This window comes from Lissotriton vulgaris, chromosome 7, assembly GCF_964263255.1.
Source record: "Lissotriton vulgaris chromosome 7, aLisVul1.2, whole genome shotgun sequence".
NCBI classification, from domain to species: Eukaryota; Metazoa; Chordata; class Amphibia; order Caudata; family Salamandridae; genus Lissotriton; species Lissotriton vulgaris.
In genome coordinates, this window is record NC_141695.1 from 1389647280 (window position 1) to 1389664485 (window position 17206).

General features: G+C 45.3%; 16 non-coding genes across 16 annotated transcripts; 9 read left to right on the plus strand and 7 right to left on the minus strand.

Moving 5' to 3' along the window:
* Positions 1-661: 661 nt before the first annotated feature.
* Positions 662-734, minus strand: TRNAR-ACG (transfer RNA arginine (anticodon ACG)). Its single transcript has one exon. It is a non-coding gene; the product is annotated as a tRNA-Arg (tRNA).
* A 714-nt stretch (positions 735-1448) lies between these two features.
* LOC147704307 (U6 spliceosomal RNA) lies at positions 1449-1555 on the plus strand. The gene has a single exon (XR_015298887.1). It is a non-coding gene; the product is annotated as a U6 spliceosomal RNA (small nuclear RNA).
* Positions 1556-2565: 1010 nt separating this feature from the next.
* Positions 2566-2638, minus strand: TRNAR-ACG (transfer RNA arginine (anticodon ACG)). The gene has a single exon. It is a non-coding gene; the product is annotated as a tRNA-Arg (tRNA).
* A 714-nt stretch (positions 2639-3352) lies between these two features.
* On the plus strand, positions 3353-3459 carry LOC147704309 (U6 spliceosomal RNA). Its single transcript, XR_015298888.1, has one exon. It is a non-coding gene; the product is annotated as a U6 spliceosomal RNA (small nuclear RNA).
* A 1020-nt stretch (positions 3460-4479) lies between these two features.
* Positions 4480-4552, minus strand: TRNAR-ACG (transfer RNA arginine (anticodon ACG)). The gene has a single exon. It is a non-coding gene; the product is annotated as a tRNA-Arg (tRNA).
* A 714-nt stretch (positions 4553-5266) lies between these two features.
* LOC147704311 (U6 spliceosomal RNA) lies at positions 5267-5373 on the plus strand. Its single transcript, XR_015298889.1, has one exon. It is a non-coding gene; the product is annotated as a U6 spliceosomal RNA (small nuclear RNA).
* A 1010-nt stretch (positions 5374-6383) lies between these two features.
* TRNAR-ACG (transfer RNA arginine (anticodon ACG)) lies at positions 6384-6456 on the minus strand. The gene has a single exon. It is a non-coding gene; the product is annotated as a tRNA-Arg (tRNA).
* A 714-nt stretch (positions 6457-7170) lies between these two features.
* Positions 7171-7277, plus strand: LOC147704313 (U6 spliceosomal RNA). Its single transcript, XR_015298890.1, has one exon. It is a non-coding gene; the product is annotated as a U6 spliceosomal RNA (small nuclear RNA).
* Positions 7278-9074: 1797 nt separating this feature from the next.
* LOC147704314 (U6 spliceosomal RNA) lies at positions 9075-9181 on the plus strand. The gene has a single exon (XR_015298891.1). It is a non-coding gene; the product is annotated as a U6 spliceosomal RNA (small nuclear RNA).
* A 1020-nt stretch (positions 9182-10201) lies between these two features.
* TRNAR-ACG (transfer RNA arginine (anticodon ACG)) lies at positions 10202-10274 on the minus strand. The gene has a single exon. It is a non-coding gene; the product is annotated as a tRNA-Arg (tRNA).
* Positions 10275-10988: 714 nt separating this feature from the next.
* On the plus strand, positions 10989-11095 carry LOC147704316 (U6 spliceosomal RNA). The gene has a single exon (XR_015298892.1). It is a non-coding gene; the product is annotated as a U6 spliceosomal RNA (small nuclear RNA).
* Positions 11096-12105: 1010 nt separating this feature from the next.
* On the minus strand, positions 12106-12178 carry TRNAR-ACG (transfer RNA arginine (anticodon ACG)). The gene has a single exon. It is a non-coding gene; the product is annotated as a tRNA-Arg (tRNA).
* Positions 12179-12892: 714 nt separating this feature from the next.
* On the plus strand, positions 12893-12999 carry LOC147704318 (U6 spliceosomal RNA). The gene has a single exon (XR_015298893.1). It is a non-coding gene; the product is annotated as a U6 spliceosomal RNA (small nuclear RNA).
* A 1797-nt stretch (positions 13000-14796) lies between these two features.
* LOC147704319 (U6 spliceosomal RNA) lies at positions 14797-14903 on the plus strand. The gene has a single exon (XR_015298894.1). It is a non-coding gene; the product is annotated as a U6 spliceosomal RNA (small nuclear RNA).
* A 1020-nt stretch (positions 14904-15923) lies between these two features.
* TRNAR-ACG (transfer RNA arginine (anticodon ACG)) lies at positions 15924-15996 on the minus strand. The gene has a single exon. It is a non-coding gene; the product is annotated as a tRNA-Arg (tRNA).
* A 714-nt stretch (positions 15997-16710) lies between these two features.
* LOC147704321 (U6 spliceosomal RNA) lies at positions 16711-16817 on the plus strand. Its single transcript, XR_015298895.1, has one exon. It is a non-coding gene; the product is annotated as a U6 spliceosomal RNA (small nuclear RNA).
* Positions 16818-17206: the final 389 nt, after the last annotated feature.

A 17206-nucleotide genomic window follows, 5' to 3' on the forward strand; every position in this document is an offset into this window, starting at 1 on the left:
GTTAAAGTCCACCTTGCAACCGGATTGGTCGGGTAAGCTGAAAAACACCATGCCAGATTGGGCACCAGGTCTCTAGGCGCTTGGAGGACATATTGGGTCTACATCCCTCAGTTTCTGAGGTCCAAGAAATGTTCACCCTCTACCCTAATAGAGAGGCCTTGGCCGATCGTGGCCGATCGTGGCTGAGAGGGGAAGAAGGTAGCAGTGCAAGATGCTTATGGTCCTTCTCTAATAATGGACCAACTTTCTCTCTCTCCTTACCTGTGGTTCTGCCTGGCTACTGGGGCTACCAGTTGTAAGCCTGCAGCCCACAGGGAGTTGGTTTGTTCCTCTCACACATGTAAATGGGTAAGCATTCAAGTGCACACACCTGCCTACGTCCACAGACCCTCGCGCACACACACTTTTGTCAACAAGCTTTTTCGCAATTAAGAGTATCAGGGACCCATGTTGAAATACAAAAGCAGCACACCACGTGACGGCCATCACATAGAGTCCAGCAGCAAATGGGAAACGTTTAACTAGCTGTGGTCCTATTACTTGCGCTCTACCGTGGAACAACTGCTGGATGAATCCTGCTGGAGAATATTGAACCTACAACAAGTCTGAGGTAAATAAAAATTCCACAGGAATATAATCAAACAGGGACCTACAACCCTTCCGAGCCAGATAGGAGTCGAACCTACAATCTTCTGATCCGTAGTCAGACGCGTTATCCATTGCGCCACTGGCCCTATGTAGACTTACGCATCCTTTTGTCCTTAAGTGGGCTAGAAAGTGTGTGTATGTGTGTGTGAAGGCACAAGGAAACCCATCTGACCTCCTGGAAGTCTGTTCTGTGAGGTTTTCCCAAGTTTTACAAAGGACTTTAGGAGAAGGAAGCACCTAAAAGCTAGGCGAAATGGTCCTAGATCCAAGGAAATCTTTTAGATCAGGCTCAGTTTCTTAAATAGTTTGCATTAACATAATCAGTTCCAGGTCTGTGTGGGGCTGAGCTTGAGAACTCCTTAGTAAGTAGGCGTTTACAACAATAAGGGGTTTAATATTACAACACAGGTGAACATTCAGACACATTATCATAAGCTCACCTTGTCCAGGGACCCAAGCATGCTGCCTTTCCACTCTCAGAGCCCTTCACCTAACCTACTGTGCAGCTGTTTCACCTTTAATATCACTGTTCCACAGGCAGCGTGACGTCACAATGCTCCTTGTCTGTAGCCCGACCCAGGAGCCTTTGCAAACCTGGTATAATCTACATACTTACGGTGTGTTTAGTCTTGGACCACAAATGCAGTGAAGAATAATGGATTGCTACTCTTCATCCATTTTTGACCATTGGCTCAGATTTGAATGCGTACTGGCCATCTGAGCATCTCTGCCAGGCCACCCTATGTCTAGAGACTGTAGATTTAGAGAGTTTATAAACATTGTCAGTTCATCAATAAAGTGTGCTCGCTTCGGCAGCACATATACTAAAATTGGAACGATACAGAGAAGATTAGCATGGCCCCTGCGCAAGGATGACACGCAAATTCGTGAAGCGTTCCATATTTTTAACAGCTTTCAGGAGAGAAATCTTTTTTGTTTTCAAGACTAATTGAAAAAATAAAGCAGGTCCCAGTGCTGTCCCCGTAATATGTATTTTTCAATTAGTCTCTCCTCAACATTTTTAATGTATTTGCTTTGCAGTAAAGAAGGTGCGCTCTATGTTCAGCTGCATTTAGCAAGGAAGCCTGCAGGACTTCTGGGACTTTTCTTTCTCTTTTTTAGCCTCACTGTCATTATTCTTCACCACCCCCAAATCTATACTGCTGCAGTGTTGTGTTGATTTGTGGGAATCAGGACAAAGAGAAGGGCAGGGCCTATGCAAATGAAGGCCTCAGGGATGTCTGGGAGTGCCTTTTTAGCAGTATTGTTAAAGTCCACCTTGCAACCGGATTGGTCGGGTAAGCTGAAAAACACCATGCCAGATTGGGCACCAGGTCTCTAGGCGCTTGGAGGACATATTGGGTCTACATCCCTCAGTTTCTGAGGTCCAAGAAATGTTCACCCTCTACCCTAATAGAGAGGTCTTGGCCGATCGTGGCTGAGAGGGGAAGAAGGTAGCAGTGCAAGATGCTTATGGTCCTTCTCTAATAATGGACCAACTTTCTCTCTCTCCTTACCTGTGGTTCTGCCTGGCTACTGGGGCTACCAGTTGTAAGCCTGCAGCCCACAGGGAGTTGGTTTGTTCCTCTCACACATGTAAATGGGTAAGCATTCAAGTGCACACACCTGCCTACGTCCACAGACCCTCGCGCACACACACTTTTGTCAACAAGCTTTTTCGCAATTAAGAGTATCAGGGACCCATGTTGAAATACAAAAGCAGCACACCACGTGACGGCCATCACATAGAGTCCAGCAGCAAATGGGAAACGTTTAACTAGCTGTGGTCCTATTACTTGCGCTCTACCGTGGAACAACTGCTGGATGAGTCCTGCTGGAGAATATTGAACCTACAACAAGTCTGAGGTAAATAAAAATTCCACAGGAATATAATCAAACAGGGACCTACAACCCTTCCGAGCCAGATAGGAGTCGAACCTACAATCTTCTGATCCGTAGTCAGACGCGTTATCCATTGCGCCACTGGCCCTATGTAGACTTACGCATCCTTTTGTCCTTAAGTGGGCTAGAAAGTGTGTGTATGTGTGTGTGAAGGCACAAGGGAACCCATCTGACCTCCTGGAAGTCTGTTCTGTGAGGTTTTCCCAAGTTTTACAAAGGACTTTAGGAGAAGGAAGCACCTAAAAGCTAGGCGAAATGGTCCTAGATCCAAGGAAATCTTTTAGATCAGGCTCAGTTTCTTAAATAGTTTGCATTAACATAATCAGTTCCAGGTCTGTGTGGGGCTGAGCTTGAGAACTCCTTAGTAAGTAGGCGTTTACAACAATAAGGGGTTTAATATTACAACACAGGTGAACATTCAGACACATTATCATAAGCTCACCTTGTCCAGGGACCCAAGCATGCTGCCTTTCCACTCTCAGAGCCCTTCACCTAACCTACTGTGCAGCTGTTTCACCTTTAATATCACTGTTCCACAGGCAGCGTGACGTCACAATGCTCCTTGTCTGTAGCCCGACCCAGGAGCCTTTGCAAACCTGGTATAATCTACATACTTACGGTGTGTTTAGTCTTGGACCACAAATGCAGTGAAGAATAATGGATTGCTACTCTTCATACATTTTTGACCATTGGCTCAGATTTGAATGCGTACTGGGCATCTGAGCATCTCTGCCAGGCCACCCTATGTCTAGAGACTGTAGATTTAGAGAGTTTATAAACATTGTCAGTTCATCAATAAAGTGTGCTCGCTTCGGCAGCACATATACTAAAATTGGAACGATACAGAGAAGATTAGCATGGCCCCTGCGCAAGGATGACACGCAAATTCGTGAAGCGTTCCATATTTTTAACAGCTTTCAGGAGAGAAATCTTTTTTGTTTTCAAGACTAATTGAAAAAATAAAGCAGGTCCCAGTGCTGTCCCCGTAATATGTATTTTTCAATTAGTCTCTCCTCAACATTTTTAATGTATTTGCTTTGCAGTAAAGAAGGTGCGCTCTATGTTCAGCTGCATTTAGCAAGGAAGCCTGCAGGACTTCTGGGACTTTTCTTTCTCTTTTTTAGCCTCACTGTCATTATTCTTCACCACCCCCAAATCTATACTGCTGCAGTGTTGTGTTGATTTGTGGGAATCAGGACAAAGAGAAGGGCAGGGCCTATGCAAATGAAGGCCTCAGGGATGTCTGGGAGTGCCTTTTTAGCAGTATTGTTAAAGTCCACCTTGCAACCGGATTGGTCGGGTAAGCTGAAAAACACCATGCCAGATTGGGCACCAGGTCTCTAGGCGCTTGGAGGACATATTGGGTCTACATCCCTCAGTTTCTGAGGTCCAAGAAATGTTCACCCTCTACCCTAATAGAGAGGCCTTGGCCGATCGTGGCCGATCGTGGCTGAGAGGGGAAGAAGGTAGCAGTGCAAGATGCTTATGGTCCTTCTCTAATAATGGACCAACTTTCTCTCTCTCCTTACCTGTGGTTCTGCCTGGCTACTGGGGCTACCAGTTGTAAGCCTGCAGCCCACAGGGAGTTGGTTTGTTCCTCTCACACATGTAAATGGGTAAGCATTCAAGTGCACACACCTGCCTACGTCCACAGACCCTCGCGCACACACACTTTTGTCAACAAGCTTTTTCGCAATTAAGAGTATCAGGGACCCATGTTGAAATACAAAAGCAGCACACCACGTGACGGCCATCACATAGAGTCCAGCAGCAAATGGGAAACGTTTAACTAGCTGTGGTCCTATTACTTGCGCTCTACCGTGGAACAACTGCTGGATGAATCCTGCTGGAGAATATTGAACCTACAACAAGTCTGAGGTAAATAAAAATTCCACAGGAATATAATCAAACAGGGACCTACAACCCTTCCGAGCCAGATAGGAGTCGAACCTACAATCTTCTGATCCGTAGTCAGACGCGTTATCCATTGCGCCACTGGCCCTATGTAGACTTACGCATCCTTTTGTCCTTAAGTGGGCTAGAAAGTGTGTGTATGTGTGTGTGAAGGCACAAGGAAACCCATCTGACCTCCTGGAAGTCTGTTCTGTGAGGTTTTCCCAAGTTTTACAAAGGACTTTAGGAGAAGGAAGCACCTAAAAGCTAGGCGAAATGGTCCTAGATCCAAGGAAATCTTTTAGATCAGGCTCAGTTTCTTAAATAGTTTGCATTAACATAATCAGTTCCAGGTCTGTGTGGGGCTGAGCTTGAGAACTCCTTAGTAAGTAGGCGTTTACAACAATAAGGGGTTTAATATTACAACACAGGTGAACATTCAGACACATTATCATAAGCTCACCTTGTCCAGGGACCCAAGCATGCTGCCTTTCCACTCTCAGAGCCCTTCACCTAACCTACTGTGCAGCTGTTTCACCTTTAATATCACTGTTCCACAGGCAGCGTGACGTCACAATGCTCCTTGTCTGTAGCCCGACCCAGGAGCCTTTGCAAACCTGGTATAATCTACATACTTACGGTGTGTTTAGTCTTGGACCACAAATGCAGTGAAGAATAATGGATTGCTACTCTTCATCCATTTTTGACCATTGGCTCAGATTTGAATGCGTACTGGCCATCTGAGCATCTCTGCCAGGCCACCCTATGTCTAGAGACTGTAGATTTAGAGAGTTTATAAACATTGTCAGTTCATCAATAAAGTGTGCTCGCTTCGGCAGCACATATACTAAAATTGGAACGATACAGAGAAGATTAGCATGGCCCCTGCGCAAGGATGACACGCAAATTCGTGAAGCGTTCCATATTTTTAACAGCTTTCAGGAGAGAAATCTTTTTTGTTTTCAAGACTAATTGAAAAAATAAAGCAGGTCCCAGTGCTGTCCCCGTAATATGTATTTTTCAATTAGTCTCTCCTCAACATTTTTAATGTATTTGCTTTGCAGTAAAGAAGGTGCGCTCTATGTTCAGCTGCATTTAGCAAGGAAGCCTGCAGGACTTCTGGGACTTTTCTTTCTCTTTTTTAGCCTCACTGTCATTATTCTTCACCACCCCCAAATCTATACTGCTGCAGTGTTGTGTTGATTTGTGGGAAGCAGGACAAAGAGAAGGGCAGGGCCTATGCAAATGAAGGCCTCAGGGATGTCTGGGAGTGCCTTTTTAGCAGTATTGTTAAAGTCCACCTTGCAACCGGATTGGTCGGGTAAGCTGAAAAACACCATGCCAGATTGGGCACCAGGTGTCTAGGCGCTTGGAGGACATATTGGGTCTACATCCCTCAGTTTCTGAGGTCCAAGAAATGTTCACCCTCTACCCTAATAGAGAGGTCTTGGCCGATCGTGGCTGAGAGGGGAAGAAGGTAGCAGTGCAAGATGCTTATGGTCCTTCTCTAATAATGGACCAACTTTCTCTCTCTCCTTACCTGTGGTTCTGCCTGGCTACTGGGGCTACCAGTTGTAAGCCTGCAGCCCACAGGGAGTTGGTTTGTTCCTCTCACACATGTAAATGGGTAAGCATTCAAGTGCACACACCTGCCTACGTCCACAGACCCTCGCGCACACACACTTTTGTCAACAAGCTTTTTCGCAATTAAGAGTATCAGGGACCCATGTTGAAATACAAAAGCAGCACACCACGTGACGGCCATCACATAGAGTCCAGCAGCAAATGGGAAACGTTTAACTAGCTGTGGTCCTATTACTTGCGCTCTACCGTGGAACAACTGCTGGATGAGTCCTGCTGGAGAATATTGAACCTACAACAAGTCTGAGGTAAATAAAAATTCCACAGGAATATAATCAAACAGGGACCTACAACCCTTCCGAGCCAGATAGGAGTCGAACCTACAATCTTCTGATCCGTAGTCAGACGCGTTATCCATTGCGCCACTGGCCCTATGTAGACTTACGCATCCTTTTGTCCTTAAGTGGGCTAGAAAGTGTGTGTATGTGTGTGTGAAGGCACAAGGGAACCCATCTGACCTCCTGGAAGTCTGTTCTGTGAGGTTTTCCCAAGTTTTACAAAGGACTTTAGGAGAAGGAAGCACCTAAAAGCTAGGCGAAATGGTCCTAGATCCAAGGAAATCTTTTAGATCAGGCTCAGTTTCTTAAATAGTTTGCATTAACATAATCAGTTCCAGGTCTGTGTGGGGCTGAGCTTGAGAACTCCTTAGTAAGTAGGCGTTTACAACAATAAGGGGTTTAATATTACAACACAGGTGAACATTCAGACACATTATCATAAGCTCACCTTGTCCAGGGACCCAAGCATGCTGCCTTTCCACTCTCAGAGCCCTTCACCTAACCTACTGTGCAGCTGTTTCACCTTTAATATCACTGTTCCACAGGCAGCGTGACGTCACAATGCTCCTTGTCTGTAGCCCGACCCAGGAGCCTTTGCAAACCTGGTATAATCTACATACTTACGGTGTGTTTAGTCTTGGACCACAAATGCAGTGAAGAATAATGGATTGCTACTCTTCATCCATTTTTGACCATTGGCTCAGATTTGAATGCGTACTGGGCATCTGAGCATCTCTGCCAGGCCACCCTATGTCTAGAGACTGTAGATTTAGAGAGTTTATAAACATTGTCAGTTCATCAATAAAGTGTGCTCGCTTCGGCAGCACATATACTAAAATTGGAACGATACAGAGAAGATTAGCATGGCCCCTGCGCAAGGATGACACGCAAATTCGTGAAGCGTTCCATATTTTTAACAGCTTTCAGGAGAGAAATCTTTTTTGTTTTCAAGACTAATTGAAAAAATAAAGCAGGTCCCAGTGCTGTCCCCGTAATATGTATTTTTCAATTAGTCTCTCCTCAACATTTTTAATGTATTTGCTTTGCAGTAAAGAAGGTGCGCTCTATGTTCAGCTGCATTTAGCAAGGAAGCCTGCAGGACTTCTGGGACTTTTCTTTCTCTTTTTTAGCCTCACTGTCATTATTCTTCACCACCCCCAAATCTATACTGCTGCAGTGTTGTGTTGATTTGTGGGAAGCAGGACAAAGAGAAGGGCAGGGCCTATGCAAATGAAGGCCTCAGGGATGTCTGGGAGTGCCTTTTTAGCAGTATTGTTAAAGTCCACCTTGCAACCGGATTGGTCGGGTAAGCTGAAAAACACCATGCCAGATTGGGCACCAGGTGTCTAGGCGCTTGGAGGACATATTGGGTCTACATCCCTCAGTTTCTGAGGTCCAAGAAATGTTCACCCTCTACCCTAATAGAGAGGTCTTGGCCGATCGTGGCTGAGAGGGGAAGAAGGTAGCAGTGCAAGATGCTTATGGTCCTTCTCTAATAATGGACCAACTTTCTCTCTCTCCTTACCTGTGGTTCTGCCTGGCTACTGGGGCTACCAGTTGTAAGCCTGCAGCCCACAGGGAGTTGGTTTGTTCCTCTCACACATGTAAATGGGTAAGCATTCAAGTGCACACACCTGCCTACGTCCACAGACCCTCGCGCACACACACTTTTGTCAACAAGCTTTTTCGCAATTAAGAGTATCAGGGACCCATGTTGAAATACAAAAGCAGCACACCACGTGACGGCCATCACATAGAGTCCAGCAGCAAATGGGAAACGTTTAACTAGCTGTGGTCCTATTACTTGCGCTCTACCGTGGAACAACTGCTGGATGAGTCCTGCTGGAGAATATTGAACCTACAACAAGTCTGAGGTAAATAAAAATTCCACAGGAATATAATCAAACAGGGACCTACAACCCTTCCGAGCCAGTTAGGAGTCGAACCTACAATCTTCTGATCCGTAGTCAGACGCGTTATCCATTGCGCCACTGGCCCTATGTAGACTTACGCATCCTTTTGTCCTTAAGTGGGCTAGAAAGTGTGTGTATGTGTGTGTGAAGGCACAAGGGAACCCATCTGACCTCCTGGAAGTCTGTTCTGTGAGGTTTTCCCAAGTTTTACAAAGGACTTTAGGAGAAGGAAGCACCTAAAAGCTAGGCGAAATGGTCCTAGATCCAAGGAAATCTTTTAGATCAGGCTCAGTTTCTTAAATAGTTTGCATTAACATAATCAGTTCCAGGTCTGTGTGGGGCTGAGCTTGAGAACTCCTTAGTAAGTAGGCGTTTACAACAATAAGGGGTTTAATATTACAACACAGGTGAACATTCAGACACATTATCATAAGCTCACCTTGTCCAGGGACCCAAGCATGCTGCCTTTCCACTCTCAGAGCCCTTCACCTAACCTACTGTGCAGCTGTTTCACCTTTAATATCACTGTTCCACAGGCAGCGTGACGTCACAATGCTCCTTGTCTGTAGCCCGACCCAGGAGCCTTTGCAAACCTGGTATAATCTACATACTTACGGTGTGTTTAGTCTTGGACCACAAATGCAGTGAAGAATAATGGATTGCTACTCTTCATACATTTTTGACCATTGGCTCAGATTTGAATGCGTACTGGGCATCTGAGCATCTCTGCCAGGCCACCCTATGTCTAGAGACTGTAGATTTAGAGAGTTTATAAACATTGTCAGTTCATCAATAAAGTGTGCTCGCTTCGGCAGCACATATACTAAAATTGGAACGATACAGAGAAGATTAGCATGGCCCCTGCGCAAGGATGACACGCAAATTCGTGAAGCGTTCCATATTTTTAACAGCTTTCAGGAGAGAAATCTTTTTTGTTTTCAAGACTAATTGAAAAAATAAAGCAGGTCCCAGTGCTGTCCCCGTAATATGTATTTTTCAATTAGTCTCTCCTCAACATTTTTAATGTATTTGCTTTGCAGTAAAGAAGGTGCGCTCTATGTTCAGCTGCATTTAGCAAGGAAGCCTGCAGGACTTCTGGGACTTTTCTTTCTCTTTTTTAGCCTCACTGTCATTATTCTTCACCACCCCCAAATCTATACTGCTGCAGTGTTGTGTTGATTTGTGGGAATCAGGACAAAGAGAAGGGCAGGGCCTATGCAAATGAAGGCCTCAGGGATGTCTGGGAGTGCCTTTTTAGCAGTATTGTTAAAGTCCACCTTGCAACCGGATTGGTCGGGTAAGCTGAAAAACACCATGCCAGATTGGGCACCAGGTCTCTAGGCGCTTGGAGGACATATTGGGTCTACATCCCTCAGTTTCTGAGGTCCAAGAAATGTTCACCCTCTACCCTAATAGAGAGGCCTTGGCCGATCGTGGCCGATCGTGGCTGAGAGGGGAAGAAGGTAGCAGTGCAAGATGCTTATGGTCCTTCTCTAATAATGGACCAACTTTCTCTCTCTCCTTACCTGTGGTTCTGCCTGGCTACTGGGGCTACCAGTTGTAAGCCTGCAGCCCACAGGGAGTTGGTTTGTTCCTCTCACACATGTAAATGGGTAAGCATTCAAGTGCACACACCTGCCTACGTCCACAGACCCTCGCGCACACACACTTTTGTCAACAAGCTTTTTCGCAATTAAGAGTATCAGGGACCCATGTTGAAATACAAAAGCAGCACACCACGTGACGGCCATCACATAGAGTCCAGCAGCAAATGGGAAACGTTTAACTAGCTGTGGTCCTATTACTTGCGCTCTACCGTGGAACAACTGCTGGATGAATCCTGCTGGAGAATATTGAACCTACAACAAGTCTGAGGTAAATAAAAATTCCACAGGAATATAATCAAACAGGGACCTACAACCCTTCCGAGCCAGATAGGAGTCGAACCTACAATCTTCTGATCCGTAGTCAGACGCGTTATCCATTGCGCCACTGGCCCTATGTAGACTTACGCATCCTTTTGTCCTTAAGTGGGCTAGAAAGTGTGTGTATGTGTGTGTGAAGGCACAAGGAAACCCATCTGACCTCCTGGAAGTCTGTTCTGTGAGGTTTTCCCAAGTTTTACAAAGGACTTTAGGAGAAGGAAGCACCTAAAAGCTAGGCGAAATGGTCCTAGATCCAAGGAAATCTTTTAGATCAGGCTCAGTTTCTTAAATAGTTTGCATTAACATAATCAGTTCCAGGTCTGTGTGGGGCTGAGCTTGAGAACTCCTTAGTAAGTAGGCGTTTACAACAATAAGGGGTTTAATATTACAACACAGGTGAACATTCAGACACATTATCATAAGCTCACCTTGTCCAGGGACCCAAGCATGCTGCCTTTCCACTCTCAGAGCCCTTCACCTAACCTACTGTGCAGCTGTTTCACCTTTAATATCACTGTTCCACAGGCAGCGTGACGTCACAATGCTCCTTGTCTGTAGCCCGACCCAGGAGCCTTTGCAAACCTGGTATAATCTACATACTTACGGTGTGTTTAGTCTTGGACCACAAATGCAGTGAAGAATAATGGATTGCTACTCTTCATCCATTTTTGACCATTGGCTCAGATTTGAATGCGTACTGGCCATCTGAGCATCTCTGCCAGGCCACCCTATGTCTAGAGACTGTAGATTTAGAGAGTTTATAAACATTGTCAGTTCATCAATAAAGTGTGCTCGCTTCGGCAGCACATATACTAAAATTGGAACGATACAGAGAAGATTAGCATGGCCCCTGCGCAAGGATGACACGCAAATTCGTGAAGCGTTCCATATTTTTAACAGCTTTCAGGAGAGAAATCTTTTTTGTTTTCAAGACTAATTGAAAAAATAAAGCAGGTCCCAGTGCTGTCCCCGTAATATGTATTTTTCAATTAGTCTCTCCTCAACATTTTTAATGTATTTGCTTTGCAGTAAAGAAGGTGCGCTCTATGTTCAGCTGCATTTAGCAAGGAAGCCTGCAGGACTTCTGGGACTTTTCTTTCTCTTTTTTAGCCTCACTGTCATTATTCTTCACCACCCCCAAATCTATACTGCTGCAGTGTTGTGTTGATTTGTGGGAAGCAGGACAAAGAGAAGGGCAGGGCCTATGCAAATGAAGGCCTCAGGGATGTCTGGGAGTGCCTTTTTAGCAGTATTGTTAAAGTCCACCTTGCAACCGGATTGGTCGGGTAAGCTGAAAAACACCATGCCAGATTGGGCACCAGGTGTCTAGGCGCTTGGAGGACATATTGGGTCTACATCCCTCAGTTTCTGAGGTCCAAGAAATGTTCACCCTCTACCCTAATAGAGAGGTCTTGGCCGATCGTGGCTGAGAGGGGAAGAAGGTAGCAGTGCAAGATGCTTATGGTCCTTCTCTAATAATGGACCAACTTTCTCTCTCTCCTTACCTGTGGTTCTGCCTGGCTACTGGGGCTACCAGTTGTAAGCCTGCAGCCCACAGGGAGTTGGTTTGTTCCTCTCACACATGTAAATGGGTAAGCATTCAAGTGCACACACCTGCCTACGTCCACAGACCCTCGCGCACACACACTTTTGTCAACAAGCTTTTTCGCAATTAAGAGTATCAGGGACCCATGTTGAAATACAAAAGCAGCACACCACGTGACGGCCATCACATAGAGTCCAGCAGCAAATGGGAAACGTTTAACTAGCTGTGGTCCTATTACTTGCGCTCTACCGTGGAACAACTGCTGGATGAGTCCTGCTGGAGAATATTGAACCTACAACAAGTCTGAGGTAAATAAAAATTCCACAGGAATATAATCAAACAGGGACCTACAACCCTTCCGAGCCAGATAGGAGTCGAACCTACAATCTTCTGATCCGTAGTCAGACGCGTTATCCATTGCGCCACTGGCCCTATGTAGACTTACGCATCCTTTTGTCCTTAAGTGGGCTAGAAAGTGTGTGTATGTGTGTGTGAAGGCACAAGGGAACCCATCTGACCTCCTGGAAGTCTGTTCTGTGAGGTTTTCCCAAGTTTTACAAAGGACTTTAGGAGAAGGAAGCACCTAAAAGCTAGGCGAAATGGTCCTAGATCCAAGGAAATCTTTTAGATCAGGCTCAGTTTCTTAAATAGTTTGCATTAACATAATCAGTTCCAGGTCTGTGTGGGGCTGAGCTTGAGAACTCCTTAGTAAGTAGGCGTTTACAACAATAAGGGGTTTAATATTACAACACAGGTGAACATTCAGACACATTATCATAAGCTCACCTTGTCCAGGGACCCAAGCATGCTGCCTTTCCACTCTCAGAGCCCTTCACCTAACCTACTGTGCAGCTGTTTCACCTTTAATATCACTGTTCCACAGGCAGCGTGACGTCACAATGCTCCTTGTCTGTAGCCCGACCCAGGAGCCTTTGCAAACCTGGTATAATCTACATACTTACGGTGTGTTTAGTCTTGGACCACAAATGCAGTGAAGAATAATGGATTGCTACTCTTCATCCATTTTTGACCATTGGCTCAGATTTGAATGCGTACTGGGCATCTGAGCATCTCTGCCAGGCCACCCTATGTCTAGAGACTGTAGATTTAGAGAGTTTATAAACATTGTCAGTTCATCAATAAAGTGTGCTCGCTTCGGCAGCACATATACTAAAATTGGAACGATACAGAGAAGATTAGCATGGCCCCTGCGCAAGGATGACACGCAAATTCGTGAAGCGTTCCATATTTTTAACAGCTTTCAGGAGAGAAATCTTTTTTGTTTTCAAGACTAATTGAAAAAATAAAGCAGGTCCCAGTGCTGTCCCCGTAATATGTATTTTTCAATTAGTCTCTCCTCAACATTTTTAATGTATTTGCTTTGCAGTAAAGAAGGTGCGCTCTATGTTCAGCTGCATTTAGCAAGGAAGCCTGCAGGACTTCTGGGACTTTTCTTTCTCTTTTTTAGCCTCACTGTCATTATTCTTCACCACCCCCAAATCTATACTGCTGCAGTGTTGTGTTGATTTGTGGGAAGCAGGACAAAGAGAAGGGCAGGGCCTATGCAAATGAAGGCCTCAGGGATGTCTGGGAGTGCCTTTTTAGCAGTATTGTTAAAGTCCACCTTGCAACCGGATTGGTCGGGTAAGCTGAAAAACACCATGCCAGATTGGGCACCAGGTGTCTAGGCGCTTGGAGGACATATTGGGTCTACATCCCTCAGTTTCTGAGGTCCAAGAAATGTTCACCCTCTACCCTAATAGAGAGGTCTTGGCCGATCGTGGCTGAGAGGGGAAGAAGGTAGCAGTGCAAGATGCTTATGGTCCTTCTCTAATAATGGACCAACTTTCTCTCTCTCCTTACCTGTGGTTCTGCCTGGCTACTGGGGCTACCAGTTGTAAGCCTGCAGCCCACAGGGAGTTGGTTTGTTCCTCTCACACATGTAAATGGGTAAGCATTCAAGTGCACACACCTGCCTACGTCCACAGACCCTCGCGCACACACACTTTTGTCAACAAGCTTTTTCGCAATTAAGAGTATCAGGGACCCATGTTGAAATACAAAAGCAGCACACCACGTGACGGCCATCACATAGAGTCCAGCAGCAAATGGGAAACGTTTAACTAGCTGTGGTCCTATTACTTGCGCTCTACCGTGGAACAACTGCTGGATGAGTCCTGCTGGAGAATATTGAACCTACAACAAGTCTGAGGTAAATAAAAATTCCACAGGAATATAATCAAACAGGGACCTACAACCCTTCCGAGCCAGTTAGGAGTCGAACCTACAATCTTCTGATCCGTAGTCAGACGCGTTATCCATTGCGCCACTGGCCCTATGTAGACTTACGCATCCTTTTGTCCTTAAGTGGGCTAGAAAGTGTGTGTATGTGTGTGTGAAGGCACAAGGGAACCCATCTGACCTCCTGGAAGTCTGTTCTGTGAGGTTTTCCCAAGTTTTACAAAGGACTTTAGGAGAAGGAAGCACCTAAAAGCTAGGCGAAATGGTCCTAGATCCAAGGAAATCTTTTAGATCAGGCTCAGTTTCTTAAATAGTTTGCATTAACATAATCAGTTCCAGGTCTGTGTGGGGCTGAGCTTGAGAACTCCTTAGTAAGTAGGCGTTTACAACAATAAGGGGTTTAATATTACAACACAGGTGAACATTCAGACACATTATCATAAGCTCACCTTGTCCAGGGACCCAAGCATGCTGCCTTTCCACTCTCAGAGCCCTTCACCTAACCTACTGTGCAGCTGTTTCACCTTTAATATCACTGTTCCACAGGCAGCGTGACGTCACAATGCTCCTTGTCTGTAGCCCGACCCAGGAGCCTTTGCAAACCTGGTATAATCTACATACTTACGGTGTGTTTAGTCTTGGACCACAAATGCAGTGAAGAATAATGGATTGCTACTCTTCATACATTTTTGACCATTGGCTCAGATTTGAATGCGTACTGGGCATCTGAGCATCTCTGCCAGGCCACCCTATGTCTAGAGACTGTAGATTTAGAGAGTTTATAAACATTGTCAGTTCATCAATAAAGTGTGCTCGCTTCGGCAGCACATATACTAAAATTGGAACGATACAGAGAAGATTAGCATGGCCCCTGCGCAAGGATGACACGCAAATTCGTGAAGCGTTCCATATTTTTAACAGCTTTCAGGAGAGAAATCTTTTTTGTTTTCAAGACTAATTGAAAAAATAAAGCAGGTCCCAGTGCTGTCCCCGTAATATGTATTTTTCAATTAGTCTCTCCTCAACATTTTTAATGTATTTGCTTTGCAGTAAAGAAGGTGCGCTCTATGTTCAGCTGCATTTAGCAAGGAAGCCTGCAGGACTTCTGGGACTTTTCTTTCTCTTTTTTAGCCTCACTGTCATTATTCTTCACCACCCCCAAATCTATACTGCTGCAGTGTTGTGTTGATTTGTGGGAATCAGGACAAAGAGAAGGGCAGGGCCTATGCAAATGAAGGCCTCAGGGATGTCTGGGAGTGCCTTTTTAGCAGTATTGTTAAAGTCCACCTTGCAACCGGATTGGTCGGGTAAGCTGAAAAACACCATGCCAGATTGGGCACCAGGTCTCTAGGCGCTTGGAGGACATATTGGGTCTACATCCCTCAGTTTCTGAGGTCCAAGAAATGTTCACCCTCTACCCTAATAGAGAGGCCTTGGCCGATCGTGGCCGATCGTGGCTGAGAGGGGAAGAAGGTAGCAGTGCAAGATGCTTATGGTCCTTCTCTAATAATGGACCAACTTTCTCTCTCTCCTTACCTGTGGTTCTGCCTGGCTACTGGGGCTACCAGTTGTAAGCCTGCAGCCCACAGGGAGTTGGTTTGTTCCTCTCACACATGTAAATGGGTAAGCATTCAAGTGCACACACCTGCCTACGTCCACAGACCCTCGCGCACACACACTTTTGTCAACAAGCTTTTTCGCAATTAAGAGTATCAGGGACCCATGTTGAAATACAAAAGCAGCACACCACGTGACGGCCATCACATAGAGTCCAGCAGCAAATGGGAAACGTTTAACTAGCTGTGGTCCTATTACTTGCGCTCTACCGTGGAACAACTGCTGGATGAATCCTGCTGGAGAATATTGAACCTACAACAAGTCTGAGGTAAATAAAAATTCCACAGGAATATAATCAAACAGGGACCTACAACCCTTCCGAGCCAGATAGGAGTCGAACCTACAATCTTCTGATCCGTAGTCAGACGCGTTATCCATTGCGCCACTGGCCCTATGTAGACTTACGCATCCTTTTGTCCTTAAGTGGGCTAGAAAGTGTGTGTATGTGTGTGTGAAGGCACAAGGAAACCCATCTGACCTCCTGGAAGTCTGTTCTGTGAGGTTTTCCCAAGTTTTACAAAGGACTTTAGGAGAAGGAAGCACCTAAAAGCTAGGCGAAATGGTCCTAGATCCAAGGAAATCTTTTAGATCAGGCTCAGTTTCTTAAATAGTTTGCATTAACATAATCAGTTCCAGGTCTGTGTGGGGCTGAGCTTGAGAACTCCTTAGTAAGTAGGCGTTTACAACAATAAGGGGTTTAATATTACAACACAGGTGAACATTCAGACACATTATCATAAGCTCACCTTGTCCAGGGACCCAAGCATGCTGCCTTTCCACTCTCAGAGCCCTTCACCTAACCTACTGTGCAGCTGTTTCACCTTTAATATCACTGTTCCACAGGCAGCGTGACGTCACAATGCTCCTTGTCTGTAGCCCGACCCAGGAGCCTTTGCAAACCTGGTATAATCTACATACTTACGGTGTGTTTAGTCTTGGACCACAAATGCAGTGAAGAATAATGGATTGCTACTCTTCATCCATTTTTGACCATTGGCTCAGATTTGAATGCGTACTGGCCATCTGAGCATCTCTGCCAGGCCACCCTATGTCTAGAGACTGTAGATTTAGAGAGTTTATAAACATTGTCAGTTCATCAATAAAGTGTGCTCGCTTCGGCAGCACATATACTAAAATTGGAACGATACAGAGAAGATTAGCATGGCCCCTGCGCAAGGATGACACGCAAATTCGTGAAGCGTTCCATATTTTTAACAGCTTTCAGGAGAGAAATCTTTTTTGTTTTCAAGACTAATTGAAAAAATAAAGCAGGTCCCAGTGCTGTCCCCGTAATATGTATTTTTCAATTAGTCTCTCCTCAACATTTTTAATGTATTTGCTTTGCAGTAAAGAAGGTGCGCTCTATGTTCAGCTGCATTTAGCAAGGAAGCCTGCAGGACTTCTGGGACTTTTCTTTCTCTTTTTTAGCCTCACTGTCATTATTCTTCACCACCCCCAAATCTATACTGCTGCAGTGTTGTGTTGATTTGTGGGAAGCAGGACAAAGAGAAGGGCAGGGCCTATGCAAATGAAGGCCTCAGGGATGTCTGGGAGTGCCTTTTTAGCAGTATTGTTAAAGTCCACCTTGCAACCGGATTGGTC